Source organism: Netta rufina (assembly GCF_964035555.1).
Source record: "Netta rufina genome assembly, chromosome: 2".
In the NCBI taxonomy this organism is placed as follows: domain Eukaryota; kingdom Metazoa; phylum Chordata; class Aves; order Anseriformes; family Anatidae; genus Netta; species Netta rufina.
The window spans coordinates 34745906-34769441 of record NC_140124.1 but is presented as its reverse complement, the minus strand read 5'-3'; positions in this window follow the sequence as shown (position 1 = coordinate 34769441).

The following is a 23536-nucleotide window of genomic DNA, read 5'->3' as shown; positions in this document are numbered from 1 at the left end:
GATAGACTGATAATACCCATTAAATTTAGCCTTGGCTTTGCCTACATTGACTGTCAAGCATCTTGTCACTTCAATTGTTGAGAGTTATGTGCATGGGAGAGTTATGGTCATGGGAAGAGTTTCCAACATCAAAGAAATACTTTGATATTTCTATTTGCTGTGAATATTTACTTACTGCATCTTTTTATACTCTTCTACTTGCATGTGTGCAGATGCAGAGTTAGCATCTCTCTGAGACTGTCTGAAGAGGCAGAAGATGAGCTCGCTGCAGGGCTCACCGCAAGACAGGAGAAGGCGTCCCTGCCAAGCAGGGTAATAGTGGAAGGACCGCAGGTGGCAGGTACTAATGTGTTCACTGTGTCTGTCACTAGAGATTTCCCTGCTTCAGCTGGCACAGATTAAGCAGTAAGTAAGCATTAAAGAGCTCAGAAACCAGAGCTCACACCCGCAGGAAGTGTCCTGTTCTGGTGCTCATGAATCCCCGTAGTTCTGATTTAAGGCTTTATTCCCTCTGTAACAAGCCTGAAAATACTGTGGCCCATGTTTTCACGTGTGTTTAATTTTAAATGCAAATATCTCTGTCCTCTTCAAGTAACTTGTCCACAACATTGCCATCCCACAGAAAGCCCACGCTGACAAAAGCATGTCATAAGCACTCCAGTAGCTCACTACATGCCTGCCTGGTGCAGAAACATTTGGGAGACAGGCACAAAGACTTGCCTACAAAGACTAGCTGCCATCACTATTCAGAGAAAACTGGAAAAGATGTTGTATTGTTTTCGTCATCCTAGTTGACATAGGAAAGCTTCACAAAATAAGGTTCTGAACACAGAAAGAAAATCAGCATTGTCCTAAAGACTGCCCAGTCACATCAGTGGAACAAATGGAAGTTTTTGCAATTATCCTCAGGCAATCTCTGTTTATCCAGAGCAATATTTGCCATCTTGTGGCAGCAAGACACTGAGCTGCTCCTCAGCCATGTAAAACAGTTATGCTCATCCGTGAAAGGCAGATGTGAGGATAGTAAAATGTTTAGTGCATTTTAGTGCAACATTAATGAGATGAAGTGGTAGATTCAGGCGCAATCTCAATGAAGTTAATGGCATGAGGTCACCAGTCACATTACTTCCAAACCAGCATATTTGTCAGAACAGAAGCTGCTTGGTCTTTGAAAGTCTTTCTCCCCCCTTTCTATTACTGTAAAATAAAATTAAGAGCTTTGTATATATTTGTAGCCTATTTTACAAAATGCTCTGCTATGGAAAAGCGGAACACCTGAATTTTACAGGAACTCCACTGGTTTTGTGCATTGTTGCCACAAGTCTCAGAGCTGTTTCTAAAAAAGGAGAAGCAAAAAAAAAAAACAAAACAAAAAACAAAACAAAACAAAAAAAAACATACAAAAAGAATGAATCTCCGGAGGTGAATTGGAGCCGAGCGTGAAAATAGAAATACTTCCAAGTCAGACACAGATTCAAGACTCTGGGGCTCAAGCTGTATGTACATCATGTCACTTGCCAGAACAGCAAGAAGTTGTTTAATGAACTGAGATTTTGGTAGGTAGCCTGAAAGAAAAGGAAATCACGGAGGATTTCTTTTTTTTTTAACAAGTTGTGAGAACCAGAAAATCTTCACGTACTCATATATGTTACAGGCCTGTATAGTCCTACTGAAATCAAATACTTGTGTGCTTGAAGTTAAAACAATTGCACTTCTGCCTCTGTGGATCAAGGCCAGAGTCGAACACCTTGCTGAATTATCTTGAAGCAGTTTCCTCCTCTAATTTGTCTCCCCTAGCATCAGAAAAAGCTCTCATAGGTTGTCATCACTGCTTAGCAGAGCTTCTTTTCATGGCTAATATGATGCTAAAGAAGAGACAAGTTGTCCTAGGAACACCTCAGTGCATTAAAGCTAATATGATGAAAGGAGACAGGCTTAATCTGAAGAGAGCCACAGACACCTCCACCCGGACTCTAGCTGTAAAAGAATATAGCATGTCTGTGTTAAGACACATTAGTCAATGAGTCACTTCTGGAAGAGAACAAAATTTATTATTTTTGGTTTGCAAGAGCAAGAGGCCTGCCAGATCAACAGAAAAGAAACCAGACCGGTATCACTTAAGTTTGTAGTCAAGGGAAAAGTGTATATAAAATTTTCTACAAATAGGCTAAGATTGGTTACTTACTCTGCAGTATAACATACAAGAAAGGGGTTCCCACACTTATGCAAGCCTGCTTAATTAGATTATAGACACATTTAGGATTAATTATTCCCAGCCCATAGGAAAGATGGAGGAAAAATATTGCAATAACACTGAAAAGCATTTTGAAGATGTACTACTGTATTTTTCCTTAGATGAAAAGAGACTCTAACCCATCCGCAGGCAGTCAGTTCATTACTGCCTGTGTTTGATTTCCACTACACCATTAACTGGATGGTAAAACATGGCATGAAATCTGTCACAGGAGCAGAGTCACTTTGTGCAGGTCTAAGATGGGTTACATGTCCATCCTCCTTGTCTCCACAGTGCCCATCACCGCTGGGCTTCTCCAGTAAAACCAGTGTAGCTATGATGCCTGCCTGTTTGCCTGAGGCTGATACCAGCACTCTCTGAAACTGCACCAGAGTTACAGTGCAAAACGTAATAACTCTGTCCTCTGCTATTAACACATCTCTCTCTGGGACTGTATTGTTAAGGAGTATTCTTGGGCCGGCTGTTGAAAAGTCAGGGGTTTCTGAACAAGCAGCCACTGTTACAGCCAAGGTTTGGTGCATTGGGAACTCTATTCCAGCTCCTCAAAACACCACTATTGAAGAAACCCTTCTCACATGAGGTAGCAATCCCACGGTGCATAAAAGATGTGTTGTTCTGGTTACTGTACACAGAAGTTTATTAATAACCAGAGTAGGTGCCCTTCATTGAGGTCAGCCCACCACCAGATTCACCTTCAGGCAAGTTGCTCTTCATTTTAATTGCTTCTACTCACAAGAAGCAATTAAAGAAAGAAAAAGGGGAAGAAAAAAAGGGAAAGTGATGGTTCAACTCCATACTTGTTTGGGATGGCAACCATTGCCAAAAAGAAGGGAAAATCCACTGTCCAATTTGGCTTTTCTCATGCATTTGGTCTGCATATGTGATATATAATGTAATATATATGTTAGTTTTCTACTTATCAAGCAATCAGAACTGTGCCAGACACATGCCAGAGCAAAATCCTTATGAATTCTACCCAGAAGGGCACACAATTTTATGGTGGCATGACACATACTGTGTATGCCTGTTCAGAGGCTGTTGGTTACTTCTCCTACCTACTCAGTTACTATACAAATTTTCTTTCCTGAATACAAGCCCTTAGAAAACCTGAGTGGGCTAGTTAAGTCAGATAAAATAAAAAATAAAAAATAATAATAAAAAAAAGAAACTCAAATGAAAATCCAGTGTCTTAGCTGTAGATACTTATGACTGCATAAGAAAATCTTTCTCAGACAGCAAATTTACATATAGTTCAGCTTCACCACCTTTCTTGCATATGAGTTTCCTTAACAAACTCCAGGGCTTGAGAAAGAGACTTATCTTTTTCTCTGGTCAGATGGACTTACTTCCAGAGCCAGATAAACAGAAAAGCTGAGATATCCAAACCAAGTTTTGTTTTCTTGGTCTCTAATGGTTTTGGCCTCGAGTGCTTGGAGGGAAAATAAAAATCTGCCAGGTGATAGTCTTAAATCAGGGAGACAAGAAAGCAAAGAGGATACAAGCTGTCCAAAAACAGTCAGGAGCCACATCAGCCTGTTCTGGTTAAGTGCAGCTGGCTGGCCCTTCGAAAATCTCACTGATACTCTGCTGGGCTCTAATGTTTGTGTTAATCATGTATCTCTGGTTAAAAAAAAAAAAAAAAAAAAAAAAAAAAAAAAGTAAATCTGCAAAGCATACTCTCTTTTTTTATCATTTCAATAAAAAGACAATAAAAAGATCAATTGATGATCATGAAAATCATCGATTTTTCATGATTGATGTTTTTTTGATTTACATTTACATTTCCCATTTTCAAAGATATTCAGCCTGATCCTGATGTCTTCTCCAACTGCTTGAAGCATGAGCATGCCATCAAAGTCCCTGAAGTTTCAAAGCCCGGTGCAATTGAGATGGGAACCAAGCCCAAGGATAAAATTCCAAAATTCCACTTACATCACTACTTTGAAAGGCAGAATTTACCACGTGGCTAATTTAAACCAATGTAACCCCATTTTTTTTCACTGATGTAAACCTGATTTACACAAACACAGAAGAGCTCATTCCACCTCTGGATGTTTTTTTTCTTCCAGGATCCTGGTTCATGAGGAGAGGTTAAAGAGATGAGGAAAGGGAAGAGGAAGAAGTGTAGTTAAAAGGTTTCCTTCAGCTTTTTATTGGCAGATAAAAGTAGAATCCCCACTGAAACCAGCAATGATGTATTTATTGGCGAAAAGGTCAATTAAACTTTATAGTCACTAGTACTCTGTTAAAAAAAGAATAAAACTCTAACAGATAAATTAAATAATAGGTTTACAATGAAGGCAAAAAATATTACCATTTGCACTGTCAATCAAAGCATGTGTTTGAATTCTTCAGTGAACTGGAACTGCAGAAAGAAAAAGGGATATGGGAGAATTATGGGAATCGAGACAGTAAATTACAGGAGATATATTGTTGTGGAAACTATATTATTCTTTAAAATGAATTCAACCTTCTTGACCTACCTCTTTTCTTCAAAATTTCATCTCTTATATATGACCACTTCTTAGACCACCAGGCTAGAATTCAAATGCCTGAATGTGCAGCATGTTTAAAAAGATGAGAAATGACAAATATGTTGACAAATTATTCAAGCCTGGCCATTTGTGTAGCACATCATGCATTCTGATTAGACCTCCCAGTATTAATGGATTTAACCTTAGTGGTGGTGTGTGAGGCCCAGCAACCCAATACACATGGTTTTGCAGGGGTGAAGGTTTTGCAGTCAGGTGAAGGCTGTAGAGGTGGGCAGTGCTGGAGCCTTGTCTGTAAAGTGGAGAACCACTTCTGGGGGTGGACTCTAAGATCAAGGCAAACCAGACCTTTCCATGGGGGAAGATGTTTTTCCAGTTCCTGAAAAAAAATGGAAATATTTGTGTGCAAGTGAAATTCTGTGGAAAATGGAGGTTCAATAAAATGTTACTTCAGGTCAATCAAAACTTTCTGCTGTTATGAAATCAAAGCATTATGGTCCGAGTCTACCCTTTGAAAACTTGTCGATGTGCTTTTGTGTGAAAATAATAACAATGAATTGCATGTGGGAAAAATCATTTCCAAATGAAAACTGAAAATATTCCATTCCAGAAATACTCATGTGGGCCACTTCAACCTTATGGGAATGCTTTGTTTTGGGACAAGAAGTTCTGGAAACGAAATACTGCCAGATCTGACAATTCTTTTTTTTTTTTTTTTTTTTCAAAACATGGTTAATAAGAGAAAAAAATCACTTTTCACTGAGAAGAAACCTAGGTTGCAAAATAGAGTGTGGCTGTACTTTGCTGAGCTTGAGCAATAGGATCTGAATCTGACTTTCAGGACACGGCATTCAGGTGGGATCGAGTGCAGCTAAGGTGACACTGGGCGAGGATCCTGTCCTCGCAGTTAGTTAATAAAGTGAGCATTTGCTGTTAAACTCGAGCCTCTCAAGGAATCAATATTATATTTGTGTCTCAGTAGAGGTATTTCAGAAGTCTAATCCAAGCTTGAACCGATGTCATTTTAAGACTGCAGGCATTCTGTCGGTTGGATACAAATGCCGTCAGCGATGTGTGGATTTTATTTTAATTGGCTGTTTTAAGGTACGGAGAGGCAGATATCTGTTTAGCTGGAGGCAGATTTCTTTCCTTGTGGGGACTACGCTGAGGGCCAAACTGCCTGTGAAAAAGCAGGTTGTGGTCTGCAAAAGAAGGGGTGTTTCCCTGTGCCTGGCCACATCGATATTTATTCATTTTCGATTTACTGGTCAGCTGTCTAGGGGAAAGTGGCGAGGCATTATCTGTGGCAGTGCGACCTCCAGATAGGCCATCAGATTAAGATAAATTTCCTAATTTAAGAATTATTTTGATGGGGTGGGAAAGGGCAGCTCAGTTTTGTCACCCCTGCCAGGAGCCCCCCGGCATGCACGACTGCCCTCATTGTGGAGGACATTAGCTCTCAGCCATTACTGCAGGCAGAGCAGCTGCAGCAGCTTAGCGACCCCTCCTCCCCCCACGCTCACACCGCCGGGCCATTTTAATTGCAACCCACGGCTTAAAGTCTTCATTAACTTCTCCCCGAGCCCTGCCTCCTCCTCCATAAGATCAGCAGCTTGTCTCCCTGGCCGGTGGAGCAGCGAGGAACATCTGCAGTTCAAACGTGATGCATATGCAAGAGCGCCCTGGGGATTAAAGGTCAACGGTCTCCTCCAACACCCAGGACCCTCTCTCCCTCGCAGGGTGTCTGGTGTCTTTTAGATCCCATTGTTCGAAACCCTATACTTCCTGCCAGGGCTTTTTGCCCGTGCCTTCAGCCCAACTGCTGCAAGGCTCAGGCGGCGCATTGGCAAGCTGGCCGGAGCTGCCCTCCAACCCGCGCACTGGGAGCAAATAATCGGGTCCTTCCCTTGGCCCCTCGTTGCACAGCCCAGCGAGGGGATGGCTACAACAACAGCTGCAGTGCTGGGCTCGCTCGTGACAAATGGTCCTGTCAGTCTCCTTATCGATTAGCAGTGTTATGACATTTCCCTTCAAAAACACAGATGTGGCACGGGCAGCGACAGGAGCACCGCTCTGGGAGGAACATAATGTTTGCTGTTGTTGCTGTTTTCCTCTCCGCATCTGTTCGTATCTGTGGCGATGATGGTTTCATGCACTGACTGTTTTATCAAGAAGCAGTGGGAGCAGGTGAAACCTTTGCCTGGGCTAAAGGCAAATATGCCTTGTCACAGCAGGGGGCCGAGCCCTGTTCTCCCCCACCCTGCTGCAGTGAGCAGGGAGCTGGCCAAGGACTTGGTCAAGCTGGCATTTGCAAAAGAGAGTGAAGGTGTGCTAAATCCATACATTTTTCCTCACTACAGGCATAAGGAAATGACCTCTTTCTCTCAGATATCAGAGGTCAAAAGAGAAATTTAGGAGGTTCTCTATTTTTCATGGCATGAAGTAGAGCAAGTTTTTTTCCCCAACCATACAAAATATGGACAATATAATTCTAAAATGGTGTAAGCCCTTCTTTATCAGTCTGCAACATCTAATTCAGCTTTCAGTGAATGCTTTGCAGTGCTTCATGGGGAAACTAGTTAGAAGAAAAGTGCTTACCTTCCAGTCCTAACAGCTGTTCCTTGGAGGCTAAATTACAGTACTGTGCATGATCTGCATTAGGATGCTTAGAAATTCCTGATAAACATGACATTTATTGAGTTGGTTGTTACATTTAAGGGATCTTTATACCTTTTGAGTGAGAAAAAGCAATGCCAGCATGTCCAATATCATCTCTTCTCTTGACCAAAGCTCTTACAGTGCTAGTACAGCTGAAATGTGCTAAGCCACAAGCCTGATTTACATGAACTTGAAGCAAACTACATTAGCATGATTGTGCAGGCATTACTGTACACAGTACACTGGTAATGAAAAGCATGTTTTGAAATGTCTCTTGTACAACTTTCAGCATATTTTACAGCCAAAAGAAGAGATCTAGTCTAGAGGGAAAAAGAAAAATACAACAAAAAAAACATGCTTTTGACCCCCCAGGCAACATGATGTAGATTAATATGAGTTAAATGAAATGTGACCAATTTGTAAGACATTTGGTTTGTATCTTGAGAAATTGAAGACAAGATCATTTTTCCTTGCAATCAGAGCAAGCCTTAGGCTACAAGCTCTTGTAGTCTCTACAATTGCCATAGGCCTCCTCTTTTAATATATTGGTGTATCCTCGAATATGTCTTACAACTTTCATAGTCCAATGATGTGATAGATTTGCCAGTATGATACTTCTGTTGCCTTTCCTCAGGAAAAGCCACCATTAGTTGTAATGTGTGCTTATAGCTTCTGTGAATTTCATCAATTTCTGTGTAATATTTTGCCTACAGCTGTTTATTTATGCAAGAAAATAGCTGCAGTAATCTATATCCTATAGTGTATGAAGGGATTATACAGCAAGAAAACTGTTTTTCTGCCAAAGGTTCGTCAGTGTTTCTGAAAAAGGTTGTTTCAGACTGGCAAATGGCCAGTAAAATGTGGGTCTGTTCTGGGTTTATATTAACAGGAAAATCTCAAAATAATGCAGTTTTCAGCATTTTATTAACGATCATAAAAAACTCTTTGCAGTTTTAGATTTGGAGGTGAAAACTTTTAGAGATTTACAAAGCAGGTTGTAAAATTTTATTCCCAGTAGATAGCTGGTTCACAAACTGTGGTCACACAGAAACTCAGTAATCAGGCTTTAAATACAGTTCAAGAGCTCCAAACCCATATAGCAAGTTGGACTTCCTCTAAAATTGATCTCCTTTATCACATCACAACACCACCTTCCCATGCCAACAAACAGCATCTCAAACTCACAAGTTCAGCTTAAACCTCTGTTCCACTCTTTGCAGCTATAATTCAGGAAAAGGTTTCCTTTGCTTTTCACATGACCTAAAGAAAGTGCCCCAAAGGCACAAATCCAGCAACTAACTTGAATATGACCTTCAGCTTTATACACTTAAGGAAAAAAATACCTATGATATGTTTGGCAGTCTTCCACTTGGGTGTGTGGGCAATATCATTCAGGAACATTTGGTAGCTATAACAACAAGATGTTCTGTAATTGTTAAGCTCATTTGTTTGAATAGTGGACAAGTAGGGACAAATGGAGGTTGCTTTTCACTTTTTTATTTATTTCAGAATTAAAGTAGGAGGACTGAGAGATGGACAATCAGGCACTCATGGTTCCAAGTGCAGAGGCAGGGACAAAGCTCATCAAGGAGCTCTTTGCACCTCTGGATGACACCTTCCATGCAACTGTTAATTCAGAGCAAAGAAGAAGTAGCAGCCATGACCAAGGGAGCAATAACAGCACCCAGGAAGTTCTGCTTCGGTCCTGGCCCTGTATCCTAACTGGATGCTGTGTTCTTTGCAGAGCTCTGTAACACAAAATACAGAAAATTATTCTTGGCTTTACAGGTAGCAAGGGGACATGTTTTCTGTGATACTTTGGGCCATACATATTGAAGAGAGAGATGTGGGATTGTGCTCTCAGCTAATGATTCCTTGTTTAACTTTGGATGCACAAGAAGAGAAAAGGGCTCAGCATTTTGACTGTGCACTACTGTTGCCAACTTCTTTACTGTGCTAATGGCTACAGGGAGATAGCCCTCACAAGCCTACCAAGCCAGCCTTAGTCTCTTTTATGCTACTGGAGTTTCAGTGGCATTGTAGGTGGTTTACAGATCAGATGGAAGACAGATCTGCAAGACATACCTGTCCACAGAGAAAACATAAGGGAAAGGAGTCTTCAACCTTTTTGGCGTCTGGTATTCTCCACAGATCTTACTGTTTTAAGTAGGGATTCTAGGAAATTAATGTCCTTGTATGATCAGAGATTAGTTTGATTTGAGAGGGACTGCTGAAGGTCACCTAGTCCAATCTCCTGCATAAGAATGTGCCAGCTTCACAGTTAGATCAGATGGTTCAGGGCATTGCCCAGGAGATTTTTGAAAATTTATCAAGCAGAATAACAAGGATTTAAATACACAAAACTATATATAGTGCTTTGTTATTTGTTGCAGGTTTTGTTTTGTTTTGTTTTTGAGTGGCTCAAACTGTGATGCATTACCCAAGAAGATTCACGTAACAGTATGTGGCGCCACAAGCTTATTTATATTTGGTCTTCCTGAAAGCATCCCAATTGGAGCAGTGTATCTGCACTGAATTCACAGGGCTACAGCCCTTTGTGTCATAGCTGGATATGGCCTATCCCACCCAACACAGCCTTTCAACCCTTTATTTTCCAGACAGTGTCCCTTTTCCTTTCACCCCATTTCAGGATACAGCTCCAGTTCGCCAGGGCAGCAGCCCTGCCCTGGGCCCATCAGCCTGATGTGGACAGCAGGCTGTTCACTGAGGGCATGGGTTAGGCAGGAATTTTCTTTTCCCCCCTGCTCTCCAGCCGGAGATAATTGCGAAACTGATGGTCTATCTCTCCTCTAAGTTCAGCAACAAAGCCTCACAGCTTGTAAGAATAATTCAGCCACAATTAGCGTTGGTGTGAAGCCAGGGTCTCCCACAGATGAGTCTGCCTGGTCCAGCGCAGAAGCTACAATCTCTTTAATGATGGGAGGTTTGACTAAATTAAAGTTGACCCTCAGGCTTCTGGCAGCTAAATTCCAGCAGTAACCTTCCCTCCCACCCATTCCTCTGGAAAAATCCTACCAACAACAAACTACAAGTGAGAGGGGGAGGAAACTTCTCTGTTGTTAACCTTTACAGGACAGTGGATGTGTCCAAATCAGACAAAAAACATGATGTCTCCCGCTGAAGTGCCATAAATAGTGCTATCTCCCAGTGTGATCTTTGAGAGAATCTGTTTTGGGGAAAGAACAGAAGAGGAGTCCTAAAAACAGCGCGTGAAAAATGATGAAAGTTGCTTTGAAGTGAGTCCGAGAGCTGCAGTGCTTTCAGCAGCTTCCCCTGGAAGCCCTTGAAATTCTATCTGCAATAAAAGGTACCAAAAGAAAACAGCTGGCAGGAGCTTTTAAACTGGAAACAATATGCAGTTCAGAAGAGATAAACAGGATGGGCACAGAGCAAAGTGAAAAAGAAGGTATGGATCTGTTACATGATAGAAACAGCCCTGACCATCCTGGGCCAAGACTGCCTGGCCAGGGAAAACAGGCTGGGAGAAAACAGATTTAGTACTCGGTTCTCACAGGAATGTGTGTTTTGCTTTGGCCTGAGGGACAGAGGTGTCAGATCTGGTCCCCTGACTCTTCACTGAAGAAGAAACCTCGGCTTGCATAGTGGAGATGAGAGCCTAGGATTTTTAGGCGGAATGACACTGCCAAAGCAGAAGCCAGCCTTCCGTGCTAACATTTATCTGCTACCTGAACCAACAGGTGGATGGAGAGCCACTTCCCAGTTTTAGGACAGTGAGGCTTTCCTCTGGCTAGCTAGGTAGTAATGCTCTGCTGCTGAACAGAATGGGTCCTTTCACCTTGTGCAGCCCTAAGGCAATGTCAAGGCTGTGACCAAACACACAGCCTGTTTTTGCCCTCATCAATATCTTTGGAGACAAACTGGTGAAGGACTAGCATCCAGGACAGAACGGAGTGCCTCTCTTTGTGCAGTGTAGAGAAGAATATGGGTAACAGAGTGTGCATAGACCTTAACCCGTTCTGATTTGGAGATGAGAATCATAGATATTGCCTTAGTTTTTAAATAAGTTCTGTGGATCTTTACTGAAGGACTGAGAGCAGAATATGGCCACAGGAGAATGGTGAAGAATCCAATTGCAGCCACATCTCCCACTTTGATCCGCTGTTAACTCTACCCATGCAATTACTGATGGAAAGTTTCTGCTTAGAGACCTCTGCTCACAATGGAAGAAATATTAATAAAAACCTTTGTCCTGTCTTTACAGATCCACTTCAAATCAGAAGCACTGCTAGGGGAAAATGGTTATTCAGAGATGTGGTTGGAGTGGGGTGGAGGGGACCAAAGTCACACTTTTCATCTACTTTCATTTCTAATTTACACAATTATCATTCTGCTTAAAGCCATGAAGCAGTTCAGATGTAATAATTTCTGGGAAGTCCTGTGCTACAACCATTAGACTGTCCCAGTATTAGGGCAGAAACTAAACTGTATCCCACACAACTCCATTAATTTTCCAGGCATATGGATTTTCAAGCCAATATGCGTTGGAGGCCTATTTATTTTTGTGGACCTGGACTAAAACAACTATTCATAAAAGAACTCAGGCATTCACATAGTCGCTGTATGTCTGAGTGCTTTGATACATCTAAGGTTGAAAAACCATTTTCCACTTGCACAAGCTTTACCATGATTTGCAACTGATTTAGTTCACCATAAAGTCAATGGACATCCCTCTGCTTTCTTTAATATATCTCAGATTGGGTGCTAAAGAAAAGAAATTCAGTCTATCTAATGCATATGTGCAGATACTCTTAAAATTGGCATGTTAGGAACACAGTTTGGGGTGGGTGAAAATTAAGTGCTAAATAGGTCCAAGAGTCAGGGGACTGAAGATGTCACCAGTAATGGAAAGGTGATTCCAATAAATAGGAGTACTAGGAGTACTGTATATTATACAATTTCATTTTCTCTTAAAACTTAATCCTCTGGAATTTAATAAATCTTTGACCTAAAGGCTTTTGAACAGCTGAATGAAATCTGATTGTAAATTACAATCTGACTACACCATTCTAGATCCAGAAAAGATATAGAGAGACTGTTATTGCCAATTAAGTTCCACAGCTTTTACAGGCAGATGCCTGTAGACCACTAAGATACAGTTTGTTGGAGCACAGTTTTCTTATTTTAAAATTCTTCACAATTCTTAGAAGATTTTAAGAGAACAATTGGCAATAAAGTATTCTCTGCCTGCATGGAGGCAGCTAGCAATTGCTCTGAACACAGATATTGACGATTTTCTATTCATCATAAATGTACAGATTGGATGAAGTAACTGCATATACTCTTTTAGTGTTTGCATAAGTATTTAGTATTAATTTTCTTTTTATTATCTTTGTACCAGGTCACATGATATTAGAATGTCTTATAAATAAAATATAGCAGGATTGAATTTCCTTTCACACTTCTAGAGTATTAGCTCAGATTTTCCCTGGTATAAGTGCAAATGGGATTTGCATTTTTAAATTTTCATATTCTAAAATAATTGAATATGTCTCTGTTTCTTTGCTATAGGAACACATAAATTATGTGTTTACAGCAATGTGTGGAAATCCTAAACTAAAAACCTGCAGTAGAAAGAGGAGAACACAGTCCCCTGTATACTTCTGCTTTTTTTCTTTCTCAACCATCCACCAAACAATATAATTCTCATGTTTATCCTTTAACTCTTACTTCATCTTCATTCTACTCAGAAGTTTTGGATTTCTGTTAGCATACTTCTTCCCTGCAGTACAAGCCAAAATGAATGTGATTATTTAAGAGGATCCAATGACATTAGACAATAGCAATGAGCTCCCTGCCAGCCCATGGCAAGATCTGGTTTTACAGGAACTGGTCTTCACTGCCACTGCTGATCCGATTCCTGCTGTCCTTGAGATCTGGCTGCACGTTTGATTTTTCCCTCCTTTTTTTTTTTTTTTTTTTTTTTTGCATACGGAATCAGTAACATATGTGAGGAATTGAACAGCTAGTTCCAATGTGTGATTTTTTTTGTTTGCCGTTTGTCCACCATGATTTTCAACTTACCAGATATTGTAAGAATTTGAATCTGTGAGGACTTCTTTGGCCCTCTGCAGAAATAAAATCAGTGAGAGTTTCATGCGCTCAGCAAATTCTCAGCATCTTTTGAGATGCAACCTAGTCTTCAATCTTCCTGACGTTTTACTCAGGACTCAGTAACATATTGAAGGTACAGTTACTGAAAACCACAGAAATTCTGTAACGCCATTTAGAGTTAGCTACATCCTGTCCACCCGGTGACAGTTCTTTGTTTTCCATCTGTCACTGGGAAGGTTACCCTGAGGACAGGAGCAACCAGTTCCCCATTGCCTGCACCAGCACTCATGCTGCAGCTGCTGCTGCCTGCTCTGCTCTCACTGCTCTTAACATGGACACCAACCCCAGAGCCACTGCATCACCAAAATCCTCACTTTTCTGCTCCACAGACAAATTTAATTGGATAAAATAATGCAGGTAATAACTGCTGAAACTCAAGCCACCCGAGGAATAGCTGAGCACATGCAAATGACAAATGTAAAGCAACATGGAACATTCCTTAATGCAACATTTCCCCCTTAAATCACCGTTTGAGTCTTAACTCCTGAAACAACCTCAATATATGTTGTCTCCTCAAAAGTACCCTCTGGCAGGGAACAGCCTCTGCATGCAGTGTCTTTGTCTAATTGCATTTTGGCAGAGTGGAGTGAGGAGAAAATAGTGAAAATGAACTAGTTAATTCTATGGTCAATGTCTGTCATGGGCTGGAAAGTGGAAGAGAGCCGAGTCCTTCCTGCTTTGCTGAGCTGTCTTGTGTAGGATGTGAAATGCTGCAGTCCTGGTGAGTAAGCGAGCGTTAAAGGGCAGGTTTCAGTTAGCTGCTCACAAATGCAGGCGCTCACTGGTGATGGTTAATGTGACTATCATTATCCCCTGGATATACTCGGTTTGCTTTCACACACAGGTTATTGTTGATACATGCAAATGGACTAGAGGCAGGGAAGTCTTGCAGGACACAGGTGCTTTTTGCTGACTCATTAGAAGTACTTCTTACCAGCTGAGTCTTTGCACCAATGTCCTTGGCCAACACTTAAAAAAATTTTTCTATACATCTTTATTTTAAATACCTGTAACTCAAGAACACAAGCACATTAAAAACAAACAAACAAACAAACAAACAAACAAAACAGCAACAAAAAACAAACAAACAAAAAAAACAACAGCATACAAAGTATTCTGCTGTATAACTCATGACACAGGCCTGTGTTTGGTGTCTTGCCTCTCAACTACATCTTCACATTTCGCTTTTCTTACCTTACAAAACATGTCCTACCCTCTGTCAGAGGTTAAAGCAGCCAAAAAAGATGGCTGTCCCCCTGACCTCTGTCCTAGGAGGAAGCCTAAGGAAAGGCACAGCCTCTTTTAGGAGGCTATGTCACTGCTGCAGCTCTAGGAAGGCAAGGGAAGACTTTGGGAGATGGAAGCCTACCTTCTTCAGGCAAAGTGCCTAGGCTCTGTGCTAGAAAAAAGACTGCCCCGAGACAAGATTGTGCCATGGCTACTGTTTAACAAAAATGCTAAATATTGCAGGAAAATATGGGATGATTTTTACTTCTATAGAGGTGATAAAAATAGCCTTTTTTATTCTCTCAGTAACTAGGAAATACAGGCAGATGACCCCACAGTTTGGTTTAAAAAGCACTGAACATCCACCAATCCTTTTTAAATCAGAGGGAGCTCTCTCTCACTTTCAAAAACAAACAAACAAACAAAAGTGAGAACACAAAATATAAGCTACATTTATTTTTCACAATTTCTTATACACTGACCCTGCTAAATTAGATCAGAGAATCACAGCTGCATCAGGAGTATCCTTACAAGGATGAACAGTGAATGAAGGCATCTAGCACAGCATTAATGCAACCCCAATTCCTGCAGCTCTGCAGCACAGCCTCAGAGTTTGCCAAGGAGAGAAGGAAGGGGGGGTGCAGACCAGAGCAGGGAAGATGGATTATCTTTGAGCTGACCCATTCTTTGTTCATCTCTGTGGCACCACATCCTTTGCCACACAAGTCATAAAATTTCATACCAGTAGCTATTTTGACAGTGACATAATAAACCTCAGAGGGGAATGAAGAAACACATCAAGAAGTGTCAAAATAATACAGCATGTTGTGTTTGCACCACCATTATAATATCATGGATTATCAGTAGTTATACCAATACAAGAGAAAAACAAAATTGAAGGGGTTTTTAGAGGATCAGATTTATTTTACTTATGTACAGTATATTCACATACCTTGAGAAACAGTCCTTATTGATAATATAAGAAAGAATGATTACCTTGGAAATGAGCATGATTGCTATGAAAATCTCTGACAGGACTACAGGCAAGAAAAATTGTCTAGTATCAAAGTACTCCAGAAAAACATGACTGAAATCATGGTTTTAATTTATTTCAAACAATTTCTCATCTGGTAGCATTCTTACATACTATTTTAATGGCTCCAATGCTCTTACTGTAGTCTAAAATTAACCTTCACCTTATATGAACTAAGGAAATTTCATAACTACATCCGTATGCAACACCGTGTTGTTAGCCTCTGGTACTAATGGTATTAATTTCAAATGTATTTCAATTTTCTTTGAAAAGCAATATAATGGAAATTGAACTAATATTAAATGCAAACATAATAAATATATATAAATACATGCACATAACAGTAGTAGTCGGATGTTCCCCTGACAGTGGTGTGCAGGTCTGTCAGATATTTTAGTAGCACACGGTATGAGAACAAGCCCTCAGAGCAAAAGGCCATCAGCTGCTCTACCCGACCTTGGTATGAAACAGGAGGGGGATAAAGGTGCTGCACAACAAAGTGACCTGGCCAAGTCATGCTGTCAGGCAGAGGAGGAGCGGCAGATAAACCACAGGACTCTGCAGTCCCCAAGTGGCAACCTCTCCACAAATGAGGCTGTCTCTACCCATATTTCATGCAGTCCTTCTTGTTCATGAACACAGAACAAAAGATAGGATGGTTTGAACCCAGGTACCACTGAATCCAGCCTTGTAAAGTTCAGTGTGTGAGACCCATTGTGGGTTTCTCAAAGGGAAGTCAGTGCTAGCCCTCACTGGAGCCTTCAGGGAGGAGCTTGCTGGAGCATTATGGGCATTTGCTCAGGCTGCAGGTGAATGCTAGGTGAGGCTGATCAACAAAATTATGCCTGAAATAATGCACCTGCTGCAACATACTGGGGCAAAAGCCCAGGCAGAGAGCAGGGCTGGGTGTCTGTTGTGCTTCAGTAGAAGATTCCAAGACCTGGTTTCTCCTGGTCCACAGCAAACACAAAATATTTAGAAATTCACTAACTGCTCAGCAGTGGTTTCCAAGGGGAGTGCCAAGGATTTAATCTGTCTTTGGTTCACGAGGAACATCTGCAGTTAACTCATGATGGGAACAGAGCCTGCAGCTCACGGTAGCTACATTTATAAGCAGAGACTGGTAGCTGGGCTTTTTGAAAGTCTAAAACCGAGGAAATTTGCAGTGAGAGTAGCCAACCACATTTTCTTATCATTGCTTCCTAGAATTGTAGAAATAAAATTATTTTGAGGAAAGATTTATCTTAGAAAGCATCCTAATACAAAGTCTTTTAGAGCATAATTCAAAATAAACATTTTCACGCATCTTAGTGCTTTTGTATATTAAAAAGAAAAGCAAAAGTATAGCTTCCTCTTTGCACCAAAAATATTAGAAGTGGCTTCTGGGAAAATTTCTGATGCAGTTCTGAAGTCATCATTACAGCATGTGTAACAAAACTCTTATGATGGTATACTGCATATAGTTCATTAGGGAGCTATAGGTAAAACCAGAGGTAAATAGATTTTTTTCTGGAAGGGAGAGAGAGAACATAACACCAAGTGTCGAACTTTTGCCTGGAAAAGACGTGCAGAAAGTTGTGCACACTGATTTGTGCTCTTTAGTCAGGAAAAAGGAACTATAGGATGTGCTGGCAGAGGTATTTGGGGACTTCTGCTGCTGACGATTCTTTTCTGCAAAGATCCTCGACAGCTCTGTGCTCACTGACAATGAAGTAGCTCCATCACCTGGGCTTTTTTAGAATTGCCTTTTTCCTCCTTTACACTGGATTTATACATTTCTTTCCTTTCTTTCTCTTTTCTCTTTTCTTCTCTTTTCTCTTTTCTTCTCTTTTCACTTTTCTCTTTTTCCCTTTCCTTTCCTCTTATTTTTTTCTTCTTTTTTTTTTCTCTTCTATTTTCTTTTCTCTTCTCTTTTCTGTTTTTTGTTTGTTTGTTTGTTTGTTTGCTTACTTGCTTGTTTTTTTTTTTTTTTCTTTTTTCTTTTTTCTTTTAAGACCACATATTTGAAATAGGCATTATAAAATAAAGCTGCAGGTAAGTGGTAACATCCATCTGGTCCTTAGGTGCAAGAACTTCTGTCTTTGAACTAAGAAGAACCTTTGTTTTACAAGTGTCCCGTCATACTGTGTTGTGTTACAGCCCATTAAAATCTTTAGAAGTCACTGTCCCAAGAGATAACAGTGAAGTAGAAGAAAAGAGTTATTCTAAATGATTTTTCTGAGACATATTGTATTTATTTAATTCCATTAAGACAAAGTGGAGTTATTTATGAAATATATGAGTATGAAAAAAAGCAGATCCAGAGCAGAAAAGTCTAAGTTTGGTGAAAGAATAAATAAAGCCAATGTCTTTATATCTCTCTCTCATTTTTATTGTTAAGAGCCTCAGCCCTAGTTCCTAATACCTTAGAGCCAAGTAAAAATGCAGTATGTAAGCATAAATTTCAAGCAGTAGGAAATTCAACCCAGCAGAAATCAGCCTGGCAGCAGTAAAGTATAATCAAACCCAAACCTTGCCCACAGTATGTTTTTTTTCCCCAGTAATTCCCATGTTTCAGTAGTTGGGGCTTATATTATGTCCTCAAAGGCTTTATTTATTATGCCCTTTCCCTCAGGCATGCAGGTGGCTTATCTCAGTCCTGCCTGCCTTTTGGTCAGTATGTGCAGTGGATGATCTTCATTGCTCTCTGCTCATATAGGAAGTGGTGGGGAAGGTCAGAGCACCCCCTGGATGAATGTTGTCCTCGCTTTTTAGACTGCCTTGGGCAAAAGCTAAAGGTCAGAGCCTAGAGACTACTATGGGTATGAGCAGACTCAGTCTTCTGGGGTCTACATAGGGAGAGAGCTGCTGGTGCTCCACATGGGCTGAGAACTTTGTTTTCTCCGTGACTAGCTTTAGTTAAGTCCCAATGTGAATAGCAATTATTTGTTCCTCTAATACATGTGGCTTAAAAATACCATATCTAATGCTACAGAGAAACAATGCTTTTTCTTCCCACTCACTAATTTATCTGTGGCAGCTAAAATCCTGTCTAAAATCCCAAGTCTATTTTAGAAGCATTTTACTGGACATAGCAGATAACGGCACTGGAGTGAAAAGAAGGCTATAATCATTGCTGTCATCGTATGCCACAAACAAACAGCCTCTTTCGCTCTGTTTCTTGCACAGGAGATGCTACAAGAAGCATATAGGCACTTGCAGCTCCATTATTTTATTATTTCTATTCCTCCCTCAGCCTTACTCTTACCCTCTCTAGAATCTTCTGCTTTCTTTTTTTGCTGTTGTCTTTTCAGGCACTCTTCAGGATCAGAAGCAGTTCCAATTGAGAAAAATAATCTAATCTAGCAAAAAGCTCATCTAGCATCTACAAAAGGCAATGTTCTTAACAGGATCACTTTGGAGTTTCAAGGAACTGTGGACCCTTGTTTGCTGGTGAGGAAATGGATTTTACCCTGCACGTAGCGTGCAGTTATCCCATTGCATCTGATCATACAAATAAACCGTCACAGAGTCCATGACCTCAGTGCTGTCATAATGATTGGCCCGCCTTGATTAACTGAAGGACCAGTAAGTTTATGTCCCCAAATCAAGGAAAGTCAAGTCAATGACAGAAGTAGTCCAACAGCAGACACATCACTCACTCGTCTTGTACAGCAGTGCCCTCTGTACTGCACCTGGTTTTGTTTGGAGGAGAGCAGAGCTCTGCCTACACTCAACAGCCACATTTTCTCCACTGAGGCTGCAGCTTTTCTTTGGCAGAACAGAAACCTGGTGTCCAGGCTGCACCTGCTGTATGTGCCACTGTTCACTCATGCGATTTCCCCACATATTTTTTTCCAGTCATTAGTTTTCTCGGGCTGGTAGCCTGGGCTATATTGAATCAGCATCCTCAAGGACCACGGAGCCCAGGATCCTGATCTGAAGAGCAGGCCACAGAGGCCTGCAGGTCCCAAGGCCCAAGGCAGGGTCAGAGCAGTTCCGTGTCCCCTGCTATCAGCCAGCAGGACACTGGGTTCTCACTGAACCAGAGACTATACCTACTGTATTTAAAAGCCACGACTGGATCTGTTCTTCAGACATCTGTTTACTTTTGTTTTCAACCTCTCCACACTCCTGTCCTCCATAGCCCACAGTTAAGAGTTCTGCAGTTTAACTATTTTCTGTGTGAAAAGGTAGTTATTTTGGTTTAATCTCCTGCATCTTAACCTGTCAGAGTTTTAAAGATGAGAGAAAAAAATGTAGTTCTTGACCTTCTAAAGAAGCCAAGTTGAAGAAAAGGAAGGGATGCAGTTTGATGAGATCAGGCTTCCAGGCATTTTTAAACCATCCTAATTTAGTTTATTTAAGCCCAGTGAAATGAGCTATGTAGAAATAGATGAAAAACTCAGCCTTTAAGGAACCAAATTTGCCGGAAGCTTCTGTGAGTAGAAAATTCCTCTATTACATATTTGGCAGAGAAGTGGCTGCATAGACAGATGACATGCCATTAGAGTCCATATAAGTAACCGCTAGGGAAAGCACCTGCTGCAATACAGAAGATGTTGTTAGAAATGCAAAGATCTGATTGAAAAGCAATTTATATTCCAAGCAAATGCATAATAAGAGAAGACATACTACCCGGCACAGAGCTTCCTGCAGAGGAAAGTGACACACATTAGAAAGTAGTTAATCCTGTGGAAATAATTAAACAAGATCAAGGGGAAAAGATATTTGAAAATATACAATGCTGAGCCAAAACATGACTGATTCTGCTTAATGAAAAGAGAGTTCATCCACTCAGCCACAAAGTCTTGCAATTCAGGAAAAATAAAATCCTTAAATTAAGAAACAGAGAGGAATACTGATTCTAATTCAGGAATGAGATCGTGCAGTTTCAGTGTCTGTACCTGCCTATTGTTAAGGAAAATGAACAAGTAAAAGGAAGGTTTCATTTCTGAATAAATGATTTTAATGCCTTTCTGTCCTAGGTCTCCCTGTTCCTAAGAGCAATGGGAACAGAAAGAGCAAATATTCTTGTGTTCTCTTTCTGCCAGCAAAATAACTGATGTTGAAGTCAGCCTCTGCTTTCTGCCCTAGTTCCTTGCACTGATCTGATCTTGCTCCCGTAGATATTAACAGAGTCCTATTAAAGCCAGCAGGAGACTGAGACCCTGAAGTTATGTACACTAATGTGGGACTCTGATGATAAAAAGAGGTAAGGTTTTCTAGTTTGTGCAGCTCAACTCATAGGCTGGATCACAAGGCAAAGACCAAACTGGAAAAGGACAGAAAGAAAATCCTTGCAAAAGTAGACGATCTCTCCCCTGGTAGGAGAAAATGAACTGACAGCTGGGTTCAGGGATAGATCTTAAGGAAAATGAACTGAACCATCCCTGGCAGGACTATGGGACTTCCATGCAAGAAGCATTGATTGTCAGTGGCTCTCCTTGTCCACTGTCCTGCTCTGGTGGAGTTATGCATCTGTACTATATGGGCAGGGCATGTGGCCACATTACCCTGTGACCAAACCATGCTCAAAAGTAAAGAGCAACTCTTGAATGTGGTGGAGACAGGAACAGACAAGATGAAGATATTGAAGCAGCTTTGCTTCACTGTAACTGCTACCTGAAGAAATTGCCAAATGAAGTAGGAAAATTAAAAGTTTTTATGCAAGTATGTTCATTTCTTTGTCCTCCCAAATGAGCCTGTCTGGTCTGTGCATGTTCATATAATTTAGAAGCATGATCTCATGGCCAGCACTTTACTTGCCCTCCCTGGCAGTGAGTTCCCATAGGTGAAACCCATATAGCCTTCCAGGGCAAAGCTCTGGGCAAGGCTGCGGGACATCTCAGAGTCCTCTGTGACCTCTGTGGTCCTGAGATCTACACTAGCTGGACCATACCTTACAAACACATGCTGGCATTGGTATTCGTTGCTGCCAAGGGAACTGAAAAGTCACATAAAGAGCCAGGTCTGGGCACTGCCTGGGCTCAGCAAAACCAAAGGGTTTGTCTCAGACACAGCCTGGTGCCTTGCACAGCCTCCAGCATGTCTCTGGTGCTTGTCTGCAAGAGGGAATTCACCTGGGACTGTAGAAAATTCTGTATTTTTCCTTCCTGGGGTCTGATGCATTCCTGATGGCAATTTCAGTGGTCTCTGGTAAGGTCCCAGGTATCTGCTTGGAACAGAGTTGCTCAATAGGTGACTGAGGGCTCTTTCCCTCTGAATGCTGTTGCAGACAGAAGCAAGAAAAATGCTTCCAAAATGATAACAGCAAGAATCTGACTGCAATCTGCAAGTCAGATAGGAACACAAAGAACATTTCATCTCCTTTGTGATTAGGAGTGAGCTTGACACATGGAAAATAACCAGACCACACAGACAAAGGAACACTGGAAATAATAACCCTTAAGATGTACATCTGAAAAAAATAGTTCTTCCAATGTTTAAATTTGCCTAGTGAGTACAGATGCCAAATGCATTTCAGGAATAGCTCAGCAATGACTGAGTACAACATTTAATTAAGTGATTATATAATCAGCCCTCTGTTTTATGAAGCAATAATTCAATTCCCAAGTGGATAAGCTATGAGGCCGAAGGCCGGGCAGTTTATCACAATGAAGGAATCTGATTACTGCCGAGGAAAACATAGGGACAAAAATGTTATTGTTAAAATACTAGTTTAATTAATATAAAATTAATAAGTCCTGTTTTGTTTTGTTCTGTTTTAATTCATAACAATGCATAGCCTGTCAGAAAGATGGTGCTTCCTCCATTTTTCATGTGGAAGTGCTGGTTATTTATGACCACACAGAATGCAGGAAGTTAATGATGTCACACAGGCAATTTATTGGGGATACAACTACAAGAGTCATTTTATCAGGGAATGATATAGTTCTCTTCATGGAGTATAAGTAGACAAGAGACTCCACTTATGCTGTAAAAGAGAGATCAGACAAGGTAACTTCATTGCGGGAAGACTTTTCACTGAATTATTGATAATAATGCCACTAAAGCAGAGGTTCTAGCCCCACTGAGCTGTGACTTCACATGTGCACAATATATGCACGATATATGACTAAGGAAATCTGGCCAGCAGTTGGTGAAAATACATATAGTACTGACAGTACAGTATATGAAGTTGCACAGCCAGGCATCTTGCTCAGAGAAGAAAGTAACGCCTCGTACAAACAGCGTACCGGATTGAGATAGGGAATTAATTGCATTTATTTCTGCTTGTCTGGGGTTTGTTTACAATACTGTTTAAATATTTTATTACAGATTTCAACAGAACCCCAAGTCAGTATAGGAATAAGCACAGAGAATATTCTCGTAAGAGATTCAGTGTACAGTGTAGGGATGAGTAACTTACTGAAATATGAAGAATCAGAAAACACTAGAATGGCAAAAGGAGAAAAGAGCCAGAAAAGACAACAAAAAATGAATTCAGAAAATCGACTGGTTATGGGGACAGGACAAGGAAAAATGGAAAGAGATGAAGTGACCAGTGTTGATTAATATATGCAAATTGCAGTCCTCAGAGCTGAGTGAGTAATGGCTTGAAGAGGGTGTGAAACCTCCTTTTCGCTGCTGCTATTGCATTTGCACAGGGTCAGGAAGCCCACGTGCAGACTCAGTGTTTTTGAGAGACACCTGAGAAGATGTCCCACCTGCTTTAAAATATCTGGATGAAATGAAAGAAAAGGAAAAAAAAATGAGTCTGAACATTGAATTTAGACT